Source organism: Hypanus sabinus, chromosome 24 (genome assembly GCF_030144855.1).
Source record: "Hypanus sabinus isolate sHypSab1 chromosome 24, sHypSab1.hap1, whole genome shotgun sequence".
NCBI lineage: Eukaryota > Metazoa > Chordata > Chondrichthyes > Myliobatiformes > Dasyatidae > Hypanus > Hypanus sabinus.
The window spans coordinates 30,541,858-30,565,178 of NC_082729.1; positions in this window are offsets into that span (position 1 = coordinate 30,541,858).

The window sequence follows — 23,321 nt, forward strand, 5'->3', positions numbered from 1 at the left end:
CTGTCATCTAAGCACTGCCCCGACTGGACCCGGAGAATAATCCACTGCAACGTTTTGTTCAAAACTCCAGTACAACATCTTTCTTAACTTCAATACGACCAAGTGTATCAGTCTGTTTTACTCTGTCTGCACAACCGCCAAGGTCCCAGTCACGATAGTAATTTGTAAAGAAAGGTTTAAATTTGACTCGTCTTTGGTAGTGCCCTAATGTACAGGCAAGACAAATGATGTTAGTAGCGGATGTGAGAATATTTTGGGAAATTACAAGGGAACTGGTCTACAGCCATATTTTGAGAGCACATGTTGATAGATTGGAGTGACTGGGCTTGTATACACTGGAATTTAGAAGGATGAGAGGGGATCTGATTGAAACGTATAAGCTTATTAAGGGATTGGACACCCAAGAGGCAGGAAACAAGTTCCCGATGTTGGTGGAGTCCATAACCAGAGGCCACAGTTTAAGAATAAGGGGTAGGCTATTTAGAACGGAGTTCAGGAAAAACCTTTTCACCCAGAGAGTTGTGGATCTACGGACTGCTCTGCTTCAGAAGGCAGTGGAGGCCAATTCTCTGGATGCTTTCGAGAAAGAGATAGATAGAGCTCTTAAAGATAGTGGAGTCAAGGGATATGGGGACAAGGCAGGAACGGGGTACTGATTGTGGATGATCAGCCATGATCGGATTGAATGGCGGTGCTGGCTCGAAGGGGAGAATGGCCTACTCCTGCACCTATTGTCTATTGTCAGTACTGGTCTATAGCCTGGAGGCGTACATGTTGCGATTAGGTGCTGGTGAGAGAATAGTTTTTTTTCTGATCAGGAATAGCAATAGATAATCGGTTGGCCATAAGTGTTATTCCTTTTCTTTGTCTTTTTATAGACCAGCTGTCTCTGTGTCTACGTTATGTTCCCAGGCTGCCTGTCGCTAGAGACAAGAAGGTGCGGGCTGGTAACCATTAGTGGTTGGAAAGTTACTTGGATAAAAGTTGTTAGATCTTTGAAAGTATTTGGATAAAATGTTGTCTCACTCGATTGTTTCCCTCCGGCATTAAGTGGATTATAGTGGATCAATTCATCAATGAATTTTGAGTACAGTTTTGTTTCGTTCTCCACTTCGTTAAGTATCTTCATTTTTACCGCATTTTATTCATTATTTAACTAACACTGCGCTTTAGAGCCTATAACACGGGTGAAGTGCCTCATTTATTTGCGAATAGATTTTGCTCCTTTATCAGGAAAGAGCAGGCATAAGTTTTAAAATATTTTCGTTACATGATTAAGAACCGCCCTTCCTCCTCCGACTCCAGACAGCCGTTTCCTTTTCTACTTATCAGTTTAACCCTCACTCTATCAGACTCTTGTTCTTCGCACACGTGTAGAGCTCTTTGTTTTGCGGTGATCATAACTGCAAACAGTGCTCCAGCTGTGTCACGGTCAAGCCAATGTTTTATAAAGTTATGATGTCACATCCTGTCTCTTATCCTGTGCCACGACCGATGAAATGTGACACCGTAACGAAGTGGGTTCCAGAACGCTTTACAGTACCAACAACCTGGGTTCAATTCACGCCGCACTCTCTGCATGACCTCGGAGGTTTCCTCCGGGTGCTCCAGTTTCCTCCTACAGTCCAAAGATGCAGTGGTTGGTTGACTGTAGTGTCATTGTAAATTGTTCCGTGATTAGGTTAGGGTAGAATCGGGGGTTGCTGGGCGGCGCAGCACGAAGGGCCAGAAGGGCCAATTCCACACAATATCCCAATAACAGACAAACAAACAAATAAATAAAAATCGGAGACATCTCATGCGCCTTGCTTAGCACCCTTCCGATCTGTGATGCCACTTTCGAAGAATTACTGTGATACCCCAAGGTGTCTGTGTTCGTTAGTTCTCCACGGGGCCCTAGCACGTACAGTAGATGCCTGGCCTTATTTACTCTCCCGCAATCCATCACTTCAAACATAAGTATTACATTCCACATACCATCGCTGTTTGATATCATATTTTGGCCACTAACAATTGCGCCCACTATTTTAAGGATGGCACCGCTTTTTAAAAACACAGATAAGTTTATAAAGATAGGAGCAGAACCAGGCCGTTTGGTTTATCAAGTCTGCTCCCCCATTCCATTATGGTTGTTTTACTGCCCTTCCTCAACCTCATTCTCCTTTCTTCTTCCCGTAATCTTTGACGCCCTGACGAGTCAAGAACCTATCGCCCTAACTTTCAAATATCCACAATAATTTCGGCCTCCCCAGCCATCTGTACCAGTGAATTCCACAGCTTTGCCACCCTGTAGCTAAAGAAATTCCTTCTCATTCCTCGTCCTAACTGGATGTACTCAAGTTCTGAGGCTATGCACTCAGGCCCTGAACTCCTGTACTATAGAAAACCCCCTCACTACCTACTCTCGACCTAGGCCTTTTGATATTCGACAGCTTTCAATGAGATCCGCTTCGTTCTTATAAACTCAGACGAGCACTGGCCCACAGCTATCAAACTCTCGTTCTGATCTTTTCGTACCCGAAATCATTCTCGCGAGCCTCCTCTGAACCCTCTGCAATGTCAGCACTCCCTTTCTTAGAGAAGCGCAACAAAACTGTTTCCAATAGTCCAAGCGCGGACTGACCAATGATTGATAAAGCTGAACATTACGCATTGCTTCCATATCCTAGTTCTCTCGAAAAGATAGCTAACATTGCATTTGCCTTGGAGACCAACGACTTAATTTTTAAATTAAGCTTCAGGAAATCCTTCAAGAAAACTCGGGTCCATTTTCACATCTGATTTCTGGATTTGCTCCCTATTTAGAAAACTGCCTATGCCTTTATTTCTTCCGCTCAGGTGCATGACTATGTTCATGCCTACAGTATATTTCATTTTCCTCTTCTTTGTGCATTCTCCCAAAACGTGTAAGTCCTTCTGTAGACTCCCTGCTTCCTCAGAACTACCTTTAACTCCAAAGTTCTTTCCAATCCCGGAAATCTGTTCACAAAGGCATAACAATCATATAATCATTATATTGTAAAAAGAAGCGGCCCCAACACCGAACCCTGTGCCACATTACTAATGACCGAGAACCAACCAGCACTCTGTGCCTCTGGCCAATCAACCAATATTCAAACCTGACTAGTATCTTTTCTGTAATTCCAAGTTTAGCAACCTCACGTGCCGCACCTCGCCAAACGCCACGTTAAAATGCAAGCAAGCAGGGGACACTGATTCTCCTTTGTCTAACATGCATGCTGTTTCCTCAAGCATTCCAGCAGAAAAAAATTCAGCTTAAGGAAACCATCGGCATTTCGGCCTGTTTTATCACGCACCCCCAAACAGGTTATGAATAATGGGCACCAATATCTCACTAGCTACTGATGTCCTGCTAACTGGCCAATGATTTTCCGTCCCATCGTAAAGACTGGAATAACGTTTGCAGTTTTCCATTCCTCAGGAAACTTACGAATCCCACATTCCTATCTAAGTCATAATATAGAGGAGAATTATCAAGCGTTCCAACACTGATCCTGGAGGTACATCACTGGTCACTGGTCTCTGATTGAGTCCTGGCGCAAGATTTTTACACAAACTCAATTCAATTTTCACACAAATTCACTGGCAATTGATTTCTTTATAAAGATGTTGTTCGACGCCCTGAGCTCTTCCAGCTGTTTATGTTTGCATTGCCGTGGTCTATACGCTTATTGTCCTAATTGAAATATTCTGTCAAGTTACTAAGAGAGGACTTCTCATGGACAAAACCCTGCTGACTTTCCCTAATCATTCATTGCTTCCAATCCTGCTTCTAAATTTCCAGATCGGATTTCAGGCTAACTTCCTTAGCAGCACTGAAAAGGTAGTGTTCTTCTGAGAGTGATATACTGAATAGGTCAAAGGTCAGAGTTCAACGATCAAAATTGAAAGTACATTTATTATCAAAGTATGTATGTATTATACAACCTTGAGGTTCGTCTCCTTACGGAGAGACACTAAACAAGAAACCTAAAAGAACACTCAGTGTGGGGAGAGGGAGAGGGAGAGGGAGAGGGAGAAAGCAAATCGTGCAAAAATGGCATGTAGAACGAAAGTGGGGTTCAGGCATGAAGCTCGGAGCAGCTGGAGCTGGCCCACGGCATCCGTCTGAGTTCAACAGAGCGGAGTAGACTTCCTGGAGCCTGCAAACACGGAACCCGCAGCAGCCGGAGGAATCCAACACACTGAACCTCAGTGCAACGAAGAGCGGAGTAAAAGTTGTCATCAAAGTACGTGTCGTCGGAATTCAGAGTTCAGTTCCTACCTCCTTTGTAAGTCTCCTTGTATGTCTGGGTATCCGCCCACATTCCAAAGCCCGAACGGTTAGTAGGGTAACAGGTAAATTACCCCATGATGACGTTTAAATTGGTGGATTTCTGGCCGGTGCAGTTTGTAGGGCCAGAAGGGCCTGATCTTTAAATAATCTGTATCTTTGAATTGTGGGATTTGTCTGAATTGTGAGGTGTCACTGATACGTAACTTCCTGGAGTTGTGCGGAGACACATATAACTGCTATATTATCCTAAAAACACATAATGTACATTCATGCATTTTTATCAGGGAAGCCGTGGAAATTTAAGATTGGTCACACTGCTGAAGAACGTTTCTCGACATGATATTGAAGGGAAACTCCTCTGAAATAAACAAAGTTAGTTTGTCTCCCAGCCAACACAATCTAACAGAGTGAACCTGTAGAAAGTGGAATCTGAAACAGAAACGAAAACGAAAAGAACTCCCCCCCCCCAGACAAAACAGAAGGTGAGGAAACAACTGTGAAGAAAGAGAGAGGGAGAGGGAGAGGGAGAGGGAATTAACTGCTCTGGTTGAAGACCCGTCTTCAGGTCCCAGGTCTTCGACACAGCTTTCCATGTTAAAACATTCCAAAGAAGACAATCGTCCTGAAAATTTCAGAATCAGCTCGGTACGAATCTCAGTGACCTTAATCGATTGCTAGATTCGGTGATAAGCCGTTAATTAAAAACATGTTGTTTTGAAGGAAATATAACGAAAAATATGCCATAAACAAGGGAAACAAACGTACATGTTATAAAGTCGCGGAGATGCCTCCACATTTGATTATGATTATGGAGATATGGCTTGCATTTGACGCGCCTAAACTCGTATAGTGAAACGATAAGGATTCGATAAATCATTGCATTACCCGAAACATATGACGATGGCATATTGTGAGGGCACATCGCCGTTGCATTTTTGAAACCGATTCTTTCTATGAAGACAGCAAGGTAGGACAACAGACGTGTCAGAGGAGGATTTCATTTGCTACAGGTTTCATACTTCCATTTGGCAAGGGACAACATGTTTCCTCAAAGAACATTCGTTAGTTAAATTCGTAAACTCTCTTTATCTAACACAGGATTGTAATATTCAAGGTTAATTTCACCGTTAGTCACAGAGGCTGTAGACGCGTTATCAGTGGACCAAAAATCCGGTCAATTATAACAGAATTCTACCAGTGTAAGAATCACAACAGCATCCCCTGCTTCTTTGGTCAAACCTCCGGTATTAATCCATTGATCTGAAGTATAATTCTGCCACTGTAGAAATCATATCAGCAACACTTTACGCCTTGGGACATATAACTAAAATAACTTTCTTGTTTTTCCTGGAAAAACAGGCTTCTAAGCTTCACGCACCTGGCTTCGCTGATTTATGGTGCATTTATCAGATCTGCTGAGGATTGAAAAGATTTATTTGACCAGCACAAAACATGCAGTTCAACTTATATTTTATCTACAATTGATCTGGCCATTCAATGTGACCAGAGGTTTCACTTCAAGAACATTCGTTAGTTAAATTCGTAAACTATCTGACATAGGATTGTAATATTCAAGGTAAATTTCACCGTTAGTCAAAGAGGATGTAGACGCGTTGTCAGTGGTCCAAATATCCGGTCAATTATAACAGAATTCTACCAGTGTAAGAATCACAGCAGCATCCCCTGCTTCTTTGGTCAAACCTCCGGTATTAATCCATTGATCTGAAGTATAATTCTGCCACTGTAGAAATCATATCAACAACACTTCACTCCTTGGGACTTATAACTAAATTAACTTTCTTGTTTTTCCTGGAAAAACAGGCTTCTATGCTTCACGCACCTGGCTTCGCTGATTTATGGTGCATTTATCGGACCGACTGATGATTCCGAAAATTGATGTGATCTCATAAAAAAACGGAGAATTCGACTTACGGTTTATCTACAAAGTCGGCCATTTAATGTGACCAGTTGTTTCACTCCGTTCTTCATCTCTTCCCTGAATTTCCTCAGGGACAGTGTGTAGATACACGTGTTGGTGCAGGTGCAGAGAAATTGCAACATGAACCCACACTCTTGCAGAATAAACGATAGAGAACTAAGATATCTGTCTGTGTAAAAATAATTCTGAGCTTGCCAGATCATAGTAGAGACTATGAAGAGAAGCCAAAATAAAATAAAATTGGCTGATAGAGCGAACAGCAAAATCATTGACTTTCTCCGGTTCTCCACCTCTGAATCCTTCTTATCGTCATTGCTGCCCCGGAGTCCCCGGCGGACTCTGTTTGCCGCGATAATATGTCTGACTGTTAAAGCATTGAACAATAGAATTAAACCGATTGGCAATAAAGGGGTGATGATGCTATTAAACAACTGGTAAGCTTTCCACACCGGTGAAGTGAAGTAATCTGCCCTGCCAATACAGCGCCATGGAACGTTGTCAATAATCATGAAAGGATCTACTGAAAAGTAAAATGGTACACACCTTAAGCAACTCCCTATGCCCACAATCGCTACCACTATCATCGCCGTCCTCTCGGTGCAAAATCGTTTCCGCAACTTTTGGCTGCAAATTGCAACACATCGATCAAAAGTGAAAGCCACCGTCAGCCAGACAGAACAGTCCATCAGTGCGAGCCGAAACACAAGTGTCGCCGCGCACATTGGAGTGATGAGCAAAAGTCTCGCAAATACATAAATATTGTTGATCCGCTCGAATACAACGCCAATGATAACACCCAGTAAATCAGCTGATGCCATCGCCACCAGGTAACGGGTGATGCATTTGGAGAGTCCGCATTTTCCACGACACAGGATAACAATAGCCAACAAATTAACTGCAATGAAGAAAATGAGAGTTAGTTACAAACGCACAAGGTCCATCATCGTAACTGACAAAGCTGAAGGCAGCGTTGACAGAATAAATGTAATGGACCCAGATGGACTGTTTCTTCTGACGTAACACAGGTGAGAACAGGAACCCGCATAGTTAAAACTGAAGTCTGAAAAAAACGTCGAAAACGTTAAACGGGAGATTTATATATTTTTTGGTTAATGTTCCAATGGAAAAATGCTTGGACAATTATATTGAAAACGAGCTCTTTTGTTGCAGGATGGTATTAAATAACTGTGGTCCGAGTTCAGGGCTCAGGGAGTAAGCAGTTCAAATAGTCTCAGGAAGGACTAGATATATCGAATATCTTGTTTCTGCGCTGAACAGTTCTGTGTGTCTTGGATGAAAGGGAAAGCTCCCTGAACATGTTATGGTGACGGTAACCTTTTATATTGTTGTTGTAAAGTTTCACCTTTGGGCATTGATGCCAAATCAGACTTAGAACGATAAAAAAAGAGAATGTTTTGGAAGGTCGGGCAAGGTAAAATGCTGAAGCAAGATCCATATTAGTGCTATCTTAGTTGTTCCAGCTGAGAAAGAAACCAGCAACAAGGAACGAAGTGTACGACCAGAGAGAGAAAGCATATGCTTCAAACCTGATCAGGTCGGCAGTCCTCGGCACACAGCACTGTGCGTAATGGTTTTCCGGCGAAAAAAAAATGCAGAGCAGCAGATAGAGGAGGCAGTAGTCGCATACATACTCCAGTTACTTACTGGGGATACCAATCGCAGTCAGTACAGGGTAATAAACACTCTGTATGTAGTAAATTGCAGGATATTCCATTTTCCGTGTGAGGTGACGATCAGGTTATAATGCTCCTGCTGCCGAAAACTACAGATTGATTTGAAAGCTTTTATAAGGGATACAGTACTGTCTAGGGAAAGGTTACCAGCTTATTAGTCACATCAGAGACAGCCCTGTGAACAAACAATTAACGTAAGCTATTTCTATCATTGAGTCACCCCGCAACGGACATCTTTAATCGAGTATATCACTATAGGATATATTCCCTTTATTCTTTTCGTCAAGCTTCCGAAGGAGAAAGTCGCAAATTCCTTCTCGATGACACAACATTTAAGATGTCTGCACGGAAACTTAATTGGCACAGTGCTTTTAACTTTATTATCACTTTCAAATAAGCATAATTTGTAACAGTAAGTGCAAGGCTTTACGATTCATAATGAAGTACATTTAAGCTATTTTTTTAAATGAAGTAATCCAATTCGTAGGGGGATGAGAAGCAGAGTGATACTGCTGAGCATCAGGTTTACGAACAGAGCCAGTGTCTAGTGAGACTCCAAGCAAGGGGAGACTGATAGTAGGGTAAAATTACAGTCAACATGATAAGTTACAATGCAAAAGGCGACAAAATAGAAAAGGGTGAATACAGGACTGAAGGTGATTTGTTTGTAAGCACGCAGTATGCGGAATAAGGCCGATACACCTGCAGCACAGTTTCAGATTGGCAGGTATGACCTGGTGGGCATCACTAAATCATGAGTCAAAGAAGCTGAGAGCTGGGAGCTTAACGTCCAGGGATACTTATTTTATCTAAAGGACAGGCAGAGGGTGTGGTGTGGCGCTATTGGTAAAAATTGAAATCACATCATTAAAAAGAGGAGGCATAGGGTAAAAAGGATTTTGTAACGTTGTGAACAGAGTTAAGGAACGGCAAGGATAAAAAGACCTTGATGCAAGTTATATACAGACCTCCAACAATGGAATGGATGAAGTCAACAAGTTACAGCAGGACATAGAAAATACAGGTGTAATGGGAAATGCTACAATAGTCATGCAGGTAGGTCGTGGGAATGATATTGATGTTAGATCCCAAAAGTGTGTACTTCTAGAATACCTGGAAGATGGCTTTTTAGAGCTGCTCATGTAGGAGCCCATTAGCCCAGAATCCAGCTATTTTGGATTGGCCATTGTGAAATGAACGGTAAAAGATTAGAGCACGTAAGGTGGAAGAACTCTTCGGGAAAAATGATCATAATATGATACAATTCACAGTGAAGTTTGCGAAGGACAAGCTAAAGTTGGATGTGTCAGTATTCCAGTGAAGGGAATTACAAATCCATGAGGAAGAATTTGACAAAAAGTGATTGGAAAAGAACACTGGCACGGATGACGGCAAAGCAGCACGGCTGGAATTCCTGAAAGCAATTTGGAAGGCACTGTACATATACCTACCAAAGGTGAAGAAGTATTCTAATGGCGAGCCTACACAACCGTGGATAACAAAAGACCTCAATGCCAAAACAAAACCCAAAGTGAAGCCAGCTAATAGAGCAAAATATAATGGGGAGTTAGAGGATTGGGAAGTTACTTAAACCGTCAGAAGGCAACAAAACGTCATTAAGATGAAACAGATGCAATAGGAAAGTAAGCAAACCAATAGTATTAATGAGGATACCATATGTTTTGGTGTCAAAATGGTTGCTGTGATGCGTCTAATGTGGTAGAGCTTGTCGCTTTCACTTTCTGCCTCGGACTGGCGGAACTAAAGAGAACTGGGTGTGCAAGGTCTGGCCTCTGTACACATACCACGCAGAACCACCCTTTGTAGACACGCCCTGGTCGTTGTGAACCATATCCCCAGTATGGGTAAATAGCCCCACTGCCTTCTGGGCAACCTCGGGAGAGATGAACGCTACGGGAGTAGATCCAGAGAGGAAATCCGGAGTGGAGCTAGATGGATGTACTTGAACATCCTTCAGGCAGCTCATGCTGCCAAGCTGCCCCAAACCTATTGCTTCATAATCTTTCCTACACGGTGAGGCCGAGAGGGGAATCTTGAAGACTGGGCATCTCAGGATCTCCATACCTTCCACCCAGGCTTGTGATGATGATCATCATCACCCATTGTCCTTCCAGAGAGACAGATGCCAACCACCTCTAAATGATTCTTCAGATTCATAAAGTTTAAAAGAGATGCGCGATCTGACCGCTGGAAAACGATGCGAGAGAGGTAGTAATGGGAGAAAAGCACATGGCAGATGAACTCAATACGTATTTTGCATGTCTTCACTGTGATAGACATTAGCAGCGTACCAGACGTTTGAGAGTGCCAGGGGTCGGAAATGTATGAAGTTGCCATTAATCGGGAGAAGCTTCTTGGGAAACTGAAAGGTCTGAAGGCAGAGACGTTACCTGGACCAGATAATGTACAGCCCAGGGTTCTGAAAGAGGAGTCTGAAGAGATTGTGGATACATTAGTATTGATCTTTCAAAAATCACTAGATCCTGGAATGGTGGAAGAGAAAATATCAAACATCACCTCATTCTTCAAGAAGAATGGAAATTATAGGCCACTTAGTCTGACCTCAGTGGTTGGGAAGAGACTGAGATCAATTGCGAAGAATGTGGCTTCGGGATACTAGGAGTTTCACGGTGAGATAGCCCGTAGTCAGCATTGATTCCTCAGGAAAATATCATGCCTGACAAATCTGTTGGAATTATTTGAAGAAATAACAGGCCGGATAGGCAAAGGAGAATCGGTGAATGTGTTGTGACGCAGAAGATTCTTCAAGAATTTGCAAATCAAAGCTGAGACAGTCATTGAGCTAGTCGCTGATTGCCCACCGATTCTCGGGCACGGCATTTTTTATAGCAAAATCCTGGTCCAGTTTCACACGTACGTCCCATTGACTTAATCATGTTCCAATCCACATCTCCCAGCTGTCTCTCACCAATACACCATCTTCTACATTCTTAAGATTTCATTCTCCTACTAAATTGGGTACATGCATAGCAAATAGCAAGTTCAAACTGCATAATCTACATCAAGGCTGACTACATAGTTTTGGTTACACAGCAAACAATTTCAAAGCAAAACATATCTTTGCTACCTGTCATTACCACACCATTGTCTTCTACATTCAATTGGATACATGCATAGCAAATAGCAAACTTCAAAGCTGACTACCTCTCTTAGCTACCTCTCATTAACATATATTAACGCACCATTGTCTTATACATTCCTAGCATTTCATCTTGGGTACATGCACAGCAGATAATAAACTCAGAACTGAGCAATGTTCTGATCTACATTTCTTTAGCTACCTCTCATTAACATGCTATTGTCTTCTACATTCCTAAGACTTCATTCTAATAAATTGGGTACATGCATAGCAGACTGACTAGTTACATAGCGAACGATACAAGTTTTATACTCCATAATATTTTTATACTCCAATACTCCAACAAATGTTGTGCACTTGGATTTACTGAAGGGATTTTGGAAGGTGAATCACACGAGTCTGGTTAACAAGCTAAGGGCTCATGGTATTACCGGAAAGATACCAGATGGTTATAGAAATGGTGATTGGCGGAAGGCAATGAGTAGGGGTAAAGGGAGCTTTCTCTGCTTGTTTGCCGTTGCCAAGTGTCCTACATGGGACTGTGTTGCGATCGCTTCTTTTTGACCTTACATGTCAATGTCTTGGGTGACGGAATTGATGGCTTTGTTGCAAGGTTTGCGGACGATACGAAAAGCAGTTAGTTTTGAGGAAGTAGAGACGCTATAGAAGAACTTCAATAGTCAGGAGGTGCACAGTCCTGCACTTCGGTAGAAGAAGTAAGAGGACGGAGAGAAATTTTAAACAGCAGAGTTGTAAAGGGTCTTGGGAGACATTCTGCAGGTTTCCCGAACTATCATTTTTCAAGTTGAGTCGCTGGTGAGGAAGGCAAATGCGATGACATCATTCACTTCAAGGGGACCGGAATATAAATGTAAGGATGTCATGTTGCGGCTTTATAAAACACTGGTGAGGCCTCACTTGGAGTATTGTAAATAGTCTTGGAGCCCTTATCTTATAAAGGATGTGCTGACACTGGAGAGGGCTCAAAGCAAGTTGACGAAAGTTATTCCAGGATTAAACGCCTTGTCATATGAGGAGCGGTTGATGTCTCTGGGCTTGTATTGCCCGCAATGCAGAAGACTGAGGGTGACCCCATGAAGGCGAAAGGCCTTCATAGAGCAGATTTGGGGAGGCGGATACCTGTGCTGTGAGAGTCTAGGATAGAGGACACAAGACTCAGAATAGAGGGGCTTACTTTTAACTCGGAAATGAAGCAGGAGAGCGGGAATTGAGGAATTCTTTGCCACGGGCGGCTGTGAAGGGCACATCCTTACATATAATAAAGGAAGAGGTTGATAGATTCCAGATTGGTCAGGGCATGAAGCGATACAGGAAGAAGGCAGGAGATTGGGGCTGAGAGACAAATGGATCTGTCATGACGAAATGGCGGAGCAGACTCGATATTCCCAACGGCCTAACTCTGTTCATATATCGAGTCCGGTCGGTTCCGATTTGCAAAGCAGCTCCTCCGCGATCTCCATCAGCGCTGCTGCTTCACAGGGCTGTGTACCTTGCCCACTGCTAATCTTGCATTACACTTGTGACTGTATGGGTCGGCACAGCACGAATGCCAGATTCAAGTTTGCTGACAACGCCACTGTAAACGGCCGAATCAAAAGTGGTGACGAATCAGCATGTCGGAGGGAGGTTGTAAATTTGTCTGAGTGGTGCCGTAGCAAAAGCATCTTGCTCAGTGACTGCAAGTCCAAGGATTTGATTTTTGACTTCAGTATGAGGAAGCCGGAGGTTCATGAGCCACTCCTGATCGAAGTTCTCCGATAGCCTCTCCTGGGACCAGCACGAACGTGCAATTAAGAAGGAAGTCCGGCATCCCGAGGAGTGTGTGGACGTGGCACCTAAAATTTTGACAAGCGACTATAGACTTGTAATGGAGAGTCGATTGACTGACTGCAGCACCCGGAATGGAAACATCAGTGGATACGACCGAGTCACTCAGCACCATTGGGAACTTCGATAGGAAACGTTGCCGCAGGAACGCGGTATCTTATCATCAGGGAGCCTCCACCACCCGGAACATGCTCTCTTTTCCCTTTTGCCACAGGGAAGAAGGTACAGGAACCTCATGACTGAAGCCACCAGGTTCAGGAACTGTTATTATTCCACAACATCAAGCTACGGTGCCATGGAGTTGCAGTATCCTTGGAAGCGAGTCCGTAGATTACGGAATCTGTACAGAGTTGAGGTGCCTGACGTTATCCACACTGGTAATGATCTCGAAGGTCTCATTCTGAGAAAGGGGAAGATTCTATTCCATGCAACACTGAATTTGCACGGATTAGGGCAATTTACCTCTAATTTCGTTGGCGTTGCTACATCTGAATGCATTTTGATTGTACTGAGTCAGATCCACCCGCCGTAGTAATGATCACTATACGAGAGCAATTGTAAGAAGGTGCAGATGTAGTTTCTACTGCAGGAAGCGGAGAAGTCAAGACGGAGAAAGAAGTTATAAAGCAGGTGTTTGCTTTCTTTTTCTAGTCTTAAGAGGGACTGAAAGCAGGTCTGGTGAAATGAGAAGAACCATTTCAACTTAAAAACATAAGCTTATATGAGTCTAAGGGATATAAAGTGGCGAGAGAATTGGTGAGAGTTAGTTATAGTCTAACAGTGCAGCGTTAATGTAGCGTAAACTGTGTAATTAGAAGTTTGTGTGATGATGATCATGTTATAAACTGTAGACAGTGCGCCAAAGTCAGCTATAAACACGTGGAGGAGGAATTACGCAAGGTCAATTTAAAAAAGAGCCTCTTAAGAGAAAACGAAGTACCAAACTATTATATCCAGGAATGCGGAAAAATCGCCCGAGCGAATCACAACTTTGTCGTGGTTTGGAGGTTCGTGTGCCTCAGGTTCACGGGCCTTGCGCTTTTGCTCTGGGTAGCGTCCCAAGTCAAAGGGGAGAGGCCAGACTAAGAGTTGTCCACCCGTCTTCCAGGCTCTGCCTTCATCTCATGGTTACCAACCCTGACTGGTTAACAAAATTGTAATGGAAACTACAATGAAGAATCCTTCCATATCCTTGTGCCACGGTCGAGACCTTCAATTCTGCTCTTGTGGTGTAAACTGCAGTTTTTTTTAGGCATCCATTGGTCTCGAAAGACCATGGATTTGCGCCTTGGAAAGTTTCCATGGTGCAGGCCAGGTAGGGCTGCATAGGAGACTGGCAGTTGCCCATGACGCCACTGACGTTGTCCAAGGGAAGGGCACTAGGACTCAGGCAGCTTGGCACCGGTGTCGCCGCAGAGCAATGCGCTGTTGAGCTTTGCTCAAGGACACAGCACGCTGACTCAGCTGAGGCTCGAACCAGTGACCTTCAGATCACTAGACCGATACCTTATCCACAAGACCACACGAAAGGGCAGTAAGGCAGTTAGTATTGTGAAAAAATAGAGCACTATTGATGCTAATGCATTGTTAGATAAACGCTCTCAGTCAATACAAGCCCAGAGCCATGAAACGCTCCTCATATGACAAGCCGTTCAATCCAGATTCGATTTCGTCAAAGTTTTAATTTCATGAAAATGTAAGACAATTACTTGATTATTTTATGCTGGTTGCTTAAATATGAATTCTTTCTCGTTTCAATTCATCACTGCAATGCTTTCGAAAGCTGTTTTGCTAAAATCAAAGAAAAAATCAAATCGCCGCCATCAAATCGCGTGCAGGACATCCTCACATTGTATTCACCTGCCTCAACATCAGCACAGGTGCACTACAGGGCCGTGTACGTGGCCCCCTGCAATACCCGTATGACCCTAGACTGGGCACGGCACCGATGCCATATTCATGTTTACTGACAACATCACTGTTGGAGGCCGAATCAAAGATGATGACGAATCGGCACGTCGGAGGCAGATTGAAAATCTGGCTGGTGCCATAACAATAACCTTCTACTCAATGACTGAAAGACCAAGAGTTGATTATTGACTTCAGCAGGAGGAAACCAGAGATCCACGAACTAGGCATCGAAATATCAGAGTTGGAGCATCTTTACATTGCTCGCCTTTTTGGTTTCGGAGAGCCTGCCAGGGACCAGCATGTCAGTGCAATTACGATGAAAACACGGCAGCCTCTTTCCTTCCCTAAGGGCTTTCGGATATTCGACAAGACATCTAAAGCATTGACAAGTGTCTATAGATTCGTACTGGAGAGCAGACTGTGTGAATGTATCACGACACGCAATAGAAACATCAATACCCTTGAACGAAAAAATCCTTCAAAAAGTGACCTGGATTAGGAAGGTGAGTGGTGGATCAGTAAGTTTTCGGATGACACACAAGGTGGGGGTGTTGCGGATCGTGTGGAGGCGTGTCAGAGGTTACAGCGCAACATTGACAGGATGTAGAACTGGTTTGTGATAAGTGTGAAGTGGTTCGTTTCGGTAGGTCAAATGTAATATAATATGAATGATAAGACTCTTGGCAAAGTGGAGGATCAGTGAGGTCTTGGGGTCCGTGTCCATTGGACACTCAAAGCTGCTACGCAGGTTGACAGTGTTGTTAAGAAGATGCATGGTGCGTTAGTCTTCATCAGCCATGGGACTGAGTTCAAGAGTCGTGAGGTAATGTTACAGCTGTATAAGACCTTTGTAAGACCTCAATTGGAGTACTGTGTTTAATTCTGGTCACCTCACGACAGGAAGGATGTGGATTCTATCGAAGCAGCTCAGATTGGAGAGCATGTCTTATGAACATAGGTTGAGTGCTCTTAGCCTTTTCTCCTTGGAGCAACAGAGGATGAGAGGTGACCTGATAGAGGTGTATAAGATGATGAGAGGCATTGATCGTGTGGATAGCCAGAGGCTTTTTCCCAGGGCTGAAATGGCAAAAACGAGGGGGAAAGTACGAAGGGGATGTCAGAGGTGAGATTTTCAGGCAGAGAGTGATAGGTGCGTGGAATGGGTTACCAGCGGAGACGGTAGAGCCGGATAAGACTGTGTCTTTTAGGCGCGTCTCAGATAGGTACATGGAGGTTAGAAAAATCGATGGCTATGTGGTAGGTAAATCCTGGGCAGAGAGTAGGTTACATGGTTGGCAGAACATCGTGGGCCGAACGGCCTGCCATGTGCTGTAGATTTCTATATTCTATGCTCTGAGTACAGCCCAGTCCATCCCAGTCACTCCCCACCATTGGACACTTCTATATGAAACGTTGCTGCAAGAACGCAGCATTCATCATCAGCGACCCTCCACCACCCGAGACGTTCTCTCTTTTCCCTGCTGCCTTGAGGAAGAAGGTACAGGAACCTCACGACTCACACCACCAGGTTCAGGAACAGATATTATCAATAAACATCGGGTCACGGTGCTATGCAGTTGCAGCCTCCTTGGAAGCGAGCCTGGAGATGATGGAATCTGATGTTTTTCACGCTGGTGATGATCCCGAAGGTCGTACGGTCATGACTTTTCCTGAACCTGCGCAATTGGGACCCAACGGTGCTGCGTCGTCTGCCTGATGGTAGAATCGAGAAGGGAGCGAGAGCGGATGCAAGAGGAAACATGCTTTGCTGGGCTGTGAGGCGGATGCAGATAGCGGGATTTGGATGGTTAATTCCTACAGGAATTGCATGGATATCGTGCACTGAAAGGCCTTTGTTGCGTGAAGTGACATCCAGCTTCACTTAGCTCGCCGTCAAAATGCTGGCAGTGGCTGAGGGCAACAAGCATGCTTTCACAAAGCATTTATCTTGGCCTGACAATCTGAGGGAAAAGTGAGGACATATCCGATGTTATGACAAGAGGGTAAGAGTTTATTCTATGCAACAGTGAATTTAAACTGAACAGGGTATTTTCCCTCCCGTTTTGCTGGCGTCCCGATAGCTCTACAGTATTGAATGTGTTTTGCTTGTGCGGAGTGCGCCAAAGTTAGCTGTAATCTCGTGGAGGAAGATATTTACGCGGTCGATTTAAAAAAGAAATCTTAAGAGAAAACGAGGTCCCGAACTATTTTGTATCCCGTATTGTGGAACAATCCTCCGAACCGACTATAACCTTGGAGGCTTTCATGCCTCAATGACCCAGAGAATGCTTTGTTGGCTCGGTTCGGCACCTTGTGGTCCTCGTGGCTAAAGGGATCGGGGGTATGGAGAGAAAGCAGGTACGGGGCTCTGAGTTGGACCATTAGCTATGATCATACTGAATGGCGGTGCAGGCTCAAAGGGCCGAATGGCATACTCCTGTACCTATTTTCTATGTTTCTATGTACTTTGGCTCTTCATAGGGTGACGCAATGAAAATAGTTGAAAGGGTGCAGGCCAGCCGAAGAATGATACAGTGATCCCCCAGGTTCTTCAGATCAGCTCACAATCTTGACTGGTTAAAAAAATTAAGGAAGCAGCAATTGACTATCCTGCTGTATATGTGTAGGACTGCAAGGACAGACAGAGATAGCGGAGAATTGCTGCGCTGAAGGCCAGCAGTGTAACGCAGTACGTCAGTCAGTATGGTGGAAAAATGGAGTATTCGTGATTCTAAGTGCATTAGGCAGATGAGCATTCTACGAGAGATTCTGTACATAATGAATGAAGGTGATTTGATTTATTCCTTGATCTCAGTAAAACAGATTTCGAAGGCAATGTAATGATTGCAAATGAATTTAATTAGCATGAAAGAGCCAGGTAGTGCACATTACAATGTCATTAAATCGAAAATAAAAAAATGTCGCCCAGTAGTGCCTGTATGAGAAATATTCCACAATGTTGCAACAAATCTGCTTAAGATACCGGACGACAAATAGCTTTACGTTCCACTGTATCCTCTCTCTTTTAAAAAGTAACCACTGTAAATGTCAAAAAGAAAGGAATAGGATTGGCATCCGGAAAAACTTCGCAATTCAACAATAGATATTGTGCGGTAAAAAAGTAAAAGAAGGTGGAGAAATGAAACAAAATTGTTACAGCCACTTGGAAAGTTCTCCACAAAATTGCAAAAAGAGAATAAGCGGAACGATGGAGCCCTTATGGTCATTTGCTGCCTGAGAAGAATCGTTAAAAGCAGAGTCCTAATTTTAAAGAAAGAGTCCAGACATGCTCGGGCTAAACGCTTTCTTGTTGGTAAGGTTTCATTGTATGACTGTTGCTTCAATTTTACTTCAATTATCGTCACCAAAACTTCCTGCTTTATAATGGACTCACAGAAGGAGCAGCAAGAATATTTCGCATGGCGAAAAAAAACCTGTTTTCTCTGCCGAGATATTTTTAACAATGTATGTGCATTCAAGATATTCTCACTGGGAAAATACTTGAATACATTCACAGTGTGAAGAAACCTTGATTCATTATTAATCCTTAACCTCTAGAATTTATAAGTATATATTGGACTCCATGGTAGCGTATCAGTTAGCGCGACAGTATCACAGTTCGGGGAGTCGGAATGCGGAGGTCAATACCGGCGTTCTTTGCAAGAATGTTTGTACACATAGTTTTCCTCTTGGTGTTACATCCCACAGACCAACAACCGACCGTTTGGAAGATTAATTGGCGACTATAAATGATCACGCGATGACACTTGAGTTAAATCTGTGGATTGCTGGCTGGCGCAGTTCAATTAGGCTGGAAGGGCCTGATTCCCGCAGTATCTGTATCTCTGATCTCCAGGATTGCAGCAGCGGTGTCGATGATACATAAAAATATAACTTCCTGCGTTTGTCCGAAACAGACTCAATTGTTATATTATCTATAGACCCATGATGTACATTCATGCAATTTTATCATGATATATCTGAAAACACAAGATTCTTCACCCTGCAGAAAGAAAGATGTTCCTAGTGAAAACGTTAAAGGGAAGCTCCTCTGAAATAAATATACATAACTTGCCTCCCAGCATACTCAATCTAAACGAGTGAATCTGGAGAAAGTGTAATCTGAAACAGAAACGAAAACAGAAAGAATAAAAAGCAGGTGAGATTACAACTGTGAAGTACGAAAGTAAATTAAATGTTCTAGTAGAACATCCATCGTCAGGTCTCTGACATTAATTATTTGACAAAGCATTCCCTTTTCACTAGTTCTAATGAAAACAATAATCGTGAAGATTCTAGTCACCTCAGTACCAATTACAGTGATCCTGATAGAGTCGGTGATAACAGCTTAAAACAACATTTTATTCTGCTGGAAATATAATGAAAAATATGGGACGAAAGTGTTGGGAAATCGCGGAGATTCATAAAATGTGATCATGATTTTGGACATATTGCTTGCCTTAGGCGTGACAATATTCCACACCGACTCGATAAATCATTGTATCACCCGAAATATATAACTATGTCTTATTGTGACAATGACATCGAGGTTGCATCTTTGATGCATTAAGACTGCAAGGCAGGACAACTTGCGTGTCAGACTAGGGTTTCATTTGACATTTGTTATATGTTTCCTCTTTCCAGCGATCAGCCTGTTTCCTCAATCCTTGAACCGAGTACAGCGAAGATAAATCGGCCACTCTCAGAGGACGGACACGCTCGTTCAGTGGATCGATGATCCAGACAATTAGTCAATCCAGTCAATCTGCCAATGCAAAGATCACATCAGCAACACTTTATTCGTTAGTACACTTGAGGAAATTAAGTTTGCTGCCCTTGTTGGATAAACGGGCTTTCACGCACCTGGCTGCGCCGATTTATGGTGTATTTATCAGATCTGCTGAGGATTGAAAAGATTTATTTGACTTCAGCACAAAACATGCAGTTCAACTTATATTTTATCTACAATTGATCTGGCCATTCAATGTGACCAGAGGTTTCACTTCAAGAACATTCGTTAGTTAAATTCGTAAACTATCTGACATAGGATTGTAATATTCAAGGTAAATTTCACCGTTAGTCAAAGAGGATGTAGACGCGTTGTCAGTGGTCCAAATATCCGGTCAATTATAACAGAATTCTACCAGTGTAAGAATCACAGCAGCATCCCCTGCTTCTTTGGTCAAACCTCCGGTATTAATCCATTGATCTGAAGTATAATTCTGCCACTGTAGAAATCATATCAACAACACTTTACTCCTTGGGACATATAACTAAATTAACTTTCTTGTTTTTCCTGGAAAAACAGGCTTCTATGCTTCACGCACCTGGCTTCGCTGATTTATGGTGCATTTATCGGACCGACTGATGATTCCGAAAATTGATGTGATCTCATAAAAAAACGGAGAATTCGACTTACGGTTTATCTACAAAGTCGGCCATTTAATGTGACCAGTTGTTTCACTCCGTTCTTCATCTCTTCCCTGAATTTCCTCAGGGACAGTGTGTAGATACACGTGTTGGTGCAGGTGCAGAGAAATTGCAACATGAACCCACACTCTTGCAGAATAAACGATAGAGAACTAAGATATCTGTCTGTGTAAAAATAATTCTGAGCTTGCCAGATCATAGTAGAGACTATGAAGGGAAGCCACAATAAAATAAAATTGGCTGATAGAGCGAACAGCAAAATCATTGACTTTCTCCGGTTCTCCACCTCTGAATCCTTCTTATCGTCATTGCTGCCCCGGAGTCCCCGGCGGACTCTGTTTGCCGCGATAATATGTCTGACCGTTAAAGCATTGAACAATAGAATTAAACCGATTGGCAATAAAGGGGTGATGATAGTATTAAACAGCTGGTAAGCTTTCCACACTGGTGAAGCGAAGTAATCTGCCCTGCCAATACAGCGCCATGGAACGTTGTCAATAATCATGAAAGGATCTACTGAAAAGTAATATGGAACACGGCTTGAGCAGGTCCCTATGCCCACAATCGCTACCACTATCATCGCCGTCCTCTCGGTGCAAAATCGTTTCCGCAACTTTTGGCTGCAAATTGCAACACATCGATCAAAAGTGAAAGCCACCGTCAGCCAGACAGAACTGTCCATCAGTGTGAGCCGAAACACAAGTGTCGCCGCGCAGACTGGAGTGATGAGCAAAAGTCTCGCAAAAACATAAATATTATTGATCCGCTCGAATACAACGCCAATGATAACACCCAGTAAATCAGCTGTTGCCATCGCCACCAGGTAACGGGTGATGCATTTGGAGAGTCCGCATTTTCCACGGCACAGGATAACAATAGCCAACAAATTAACTGCAAGGAAGAAAATGAGAGTTAGTTACAAACGCACAAGGTCCATCATCGTAACTGACAAAGCTGAAGGCAGGGTTGACAGAATGAATGTAATGGACCCAGATGGACCGTTTCTTCTGACGTAACACTGGTGAGTACAGGGACCCGCATAGTTAAAACTGAAGACTGAAAAAAAAGTCGAAAACGTTAAACGGGAGATTTATATATTTTTTGGTTAATGATCCAATGGAAAAATGCTTGGACAATTATATTGAAAACGAGCTCTTTTGTTGCAGGATGGTATTAAATAACTGTGGTCCGAGTTCAGGGCTCAGGGAGTAAGCAGTTCAAATAGTTTCAGGAAGGACTAGATATATCGAATATCTTGTTTCTGCGCTGAACAGTTCTGTGTGTCTTGGATGAAAGGGAAAGCTCCCTGAACATGTTATGGTGACGGTAACCTTTTATATTGTTGTTGTAAAGCTTCACCTTTGGGCATTGATGCCAAATCTGACATAGAACGATCAAAAAAGAGAATGTTTTGGAAGGTCGGGCAAGGTAAAATGCTGAAGCAAGATCCATATTAGTGCTATCTTAGTTGTTCCAGCTGAGAAAGAAATCAGCAACAAGGAACGAAGTGTACGACCAGAGAGAGAAAGCATATGCTTCAAACCTGATTAGGTCGACAGTCCTCGGCACACAGCACTGTGTGTAATGGTTTCTCGGCGAAAAAAAAATGCAGAGCAAAGCAGCAGATAGAGGAGGAAGAAGTCGCATACATACTCCAGTTACTTACTGGGGAAACCAATCGCAGTCAGTACAGGATAATAAACACTCTGTATGTAGTAAATTGCTGGATATTCCATTTTCCGTGTGAGGTGACGATCAGGTTATAATGCTCCTGCAGCCGAAAACTACAGATTGATTTGAAAGCTTTTATAAGGGATACAGTACTGTCTAAGGAAAGGTTACCAGCTTATTAGTCACATCAGAGACAGCCCAGTGAACAAACAATTAACGTAAGCTATTTCTATCATTGAGTCACCCCGCAACGGACATCTTTAACCGAGTATATCACTATAGGATATATTCCCTTTATCCTTTTCGTCAAGTTTCCGAAGGAGAAAGTCGCAAATTCCTTCTCGATGACACAACATTTAAGATGTCTGCACGGAAACTTAATTGGCACAGTGCTTTTAACTTTATTATCACTTTCAAATAAGCATAATTTGTAACAGTAAGTGCAAGGCTTTACGATTCATAATGAAGCACATTTAATCTATTTTTTTAAATGAAGTAATCTAATTCGTAGGGGAATGAGAAGCGGAGTGATACTGCTGAGCATCAGGTTTACGAACAGAGCCAGTGTCTAGTGAGACTCCAAGCAGGGGGAGACTGATAGTAGGGCAAAATTACAGTCACCATGATAAGTTACAATGCAAAAGGCGACAAAATAGAAAAGGGTGAATACAGGACTGAAGGTGATTTGTTTGTATGCACGCTGTATGCGGAATAAGGCCGATACACCTGCAGCACAGTTTCAGATTGGCAGGTATGACCTGGTGGGCATCACTAAATCATGAGTCAAAGAAGCTGAGAGCTGGGAGCTTAACGTCCAGGGATACTTATTTTATCTAAAGGACAGGCAGAGGGTGTGGTGTGGCGCTATTGGTAAAAATTGAAATCACATCATTAAAAAGAGGAGGCATAGGGTAGAATGGTTTTGTAACGTTGTGAACAGAGTTAAGGAACGGCAAGGATAAAAAGACCTTGATGCAAGTTATATACAGACCTCCAACAATGGAATGGATGAAGTCAACAAGTTACAGCAGGACATAGAAAAAACAGGTGTAATGGAAAATGCTACAATAGACATGTAGGTAGGTCGTGGGAATGATATTGATGTTAGATCCCAAAAGTGTGTACTTCTAGAATACCTGCAAGGTGGCTTTTTAGAGCTGCTCATGTTGGAGCCCATTAGCCCAGAATCCAGCTACTTTGGATTGGCCATTGTGAAATGAACGGTAAAAGATTAGAGCACGTAAGGTGGAAGAACTCTTCGGGAAAAATGATCATAATATGATACAATTCACACTGAAGTTTGCGAAGGACAAGCTAAAGTTGGATGTGTCAGTATTCCAGTGAAGGGAATTACAAATCCATGAGGAAGAATTTGACAAAAAGAGATTGGAAAAGAACACTGGCAGGGAT